Source organism: Onychostruthus taczanowskii, unplaced genomic scaffold, assembly GCF_017590055.1.
Source record: "Onychostruthus taczanowskii isolate IOZ18803 unplaced genomic scaffold, ASM1759005v1 scaffold45, whole genome shotgun sequence".
NCBI lineage: Eukaryota > Metazoa > Chordata > Aves > Passeriformes > Passeridae > Onychostruthus > Onychostruthus taczanowskii.
This window is the reverse complement of record NW_024502014.1, coordinates 7,014,755-7,016,249: the sequence shown is the minus strand read 5'-3', so window position 1 is coordinate 7,016,249 and position 1,495 is coordinate 7,014,755. Positions and strand designations below refer to the sequence as shown.

The window sequence follows — 1,495 nt, the reverse complement described above, 5'->3', positions numbered from 1 at the left end:
CCAACACCTTTTATTCTGCTTGGCTCCAGCTCTTTAGGCAACTCTTGCCATTGCCTTCCTCTTCCCTCTACCCCTGCTTCCTCCTTTTGCCAGATATGTTAAAATTTGTATAACATCACCTGGCCTCTGCTGGACCCAACAGGCAGAGAGTAGTTCCTCCACAAGTTCTTCTCCTACAGAGGAGTTGAGCTGCTCCTCCTGCTCCCCTCAGCCGGGATCCTGCCCAGCAGGCACACACTGGCTTTGTGCCCGGTCGGTCTTGGCAAAAGGCGACTGCAGGGGCTGCCCTGGATCCTACAGAGACTCCCAGAGAGTGGTGAGCCACTGCAGCCAGGTGAGGAAAGAACTCTGTGATTCTCCACACCTGGGCATCAGGCTGGGGTTGCAATGGGGCTCAGGCACTGAGTTGCCTTCTCCTTGCTTTGTCTCCAGCCCTGCTTTGAGCAGGCATTTGGACTTGTGTCCTCCTGGCATGCCTTGCAGTCAAGTTCCTTGTGAGAGGGAAGAGTTCCCAGAGAGGGTTCTGCCCTCCTTGCTCTGCACCGTAGGCAGTGATTGAGCCTGTTCCTCACAGGAACTGGAACTCAGTCATTGCTCTGCCCTGGGTGTGTCCACCACCCCACTACAGCCCATCTTGACCTTGAAACTATGAATACTCCGCTCGCCTGGCACCTGCCATTCTCTTCATACAAAACCTCAGCTCTCTTAGCCTGAGAGTCAGAAAGGGCTTGTTTCAATTTGGGAAAGACAAGATTTTTGCTGATTGGAAGCCTGTCCCTTGTAAGAGAGGCCGTGGCAGGCTTGCAGGAGGAGCTGTGCTGCTGCCCTCTTAGCCTGAGAGTCAGAAAGGGCTTGTTTCAATTTGGGAAAGACAAGATTTTTGCTGATTGGAAGCCTGTCCCTTGTAAGAGAGGCCGTGGCAGGCTTGCAGGAGGAGCTGTGCTGCTGCCCTGAAGGATGGTGTGATTAGCGAGTGCCTGGAGGCCCACAAGTGCAGGAAGGGTGCACTTGTGACAGATGTGCAAGGCAGTGGAGAGACAGGCAGCCTGGTCTGGGGCCATAAGGCTGAGGCAGGCTGAGCAGAGGGGCCAGAGGTGAGCTGTGCAGGAGGTCCCATGGTGTAATGGTGAGCACTCTGGACTCTGAATCCAGTGATCTGAGTTCAAATCTCAGTGGGACCTGAGCCTTTTGGATCCCTCAGCATGCTTACACTCTCACAGCTCTCCTCTGCTGCTGCTTCACTTGTGCGCTGTTCTCTGATGGATCACTCAGCAGCTGAGGTGCACACCACCCACTCAAAATGGGTCAGGCACAGGACTCTGCTCTGGGACCATTGGATCCTGTGTTGGATGCATCCAAAACTGGAGACTGGGCTACACGCTCTGGGCAGCCCTTTCCAGGTTGGACCATTGCCACAGGAAGAGCAGGTTACTCTGTGTGGCATTGCTTGTGTGCCCACCACTGTCCACTGCTCCCGTCTTGCTCCTTTCCTCTG

At 54.8% G+C, this 1,495-nt stretch overlaps 1 non-coding gene across 1 annotated transcript; it reads left to right on the top strand.

Moving 5' to 3' along the window:
* Positions 1–1,109: 1,109 nt before the first annotated feature.
* Positions 1,110–1,181, top strand: TRNAQ-CUG. The gene has a single exon. It is a non-coding gene; the product is annotated as a tRNA-Gln (tRNA).
* Positions 1,182–1,495: the final 314 nt, after the last annotated feature.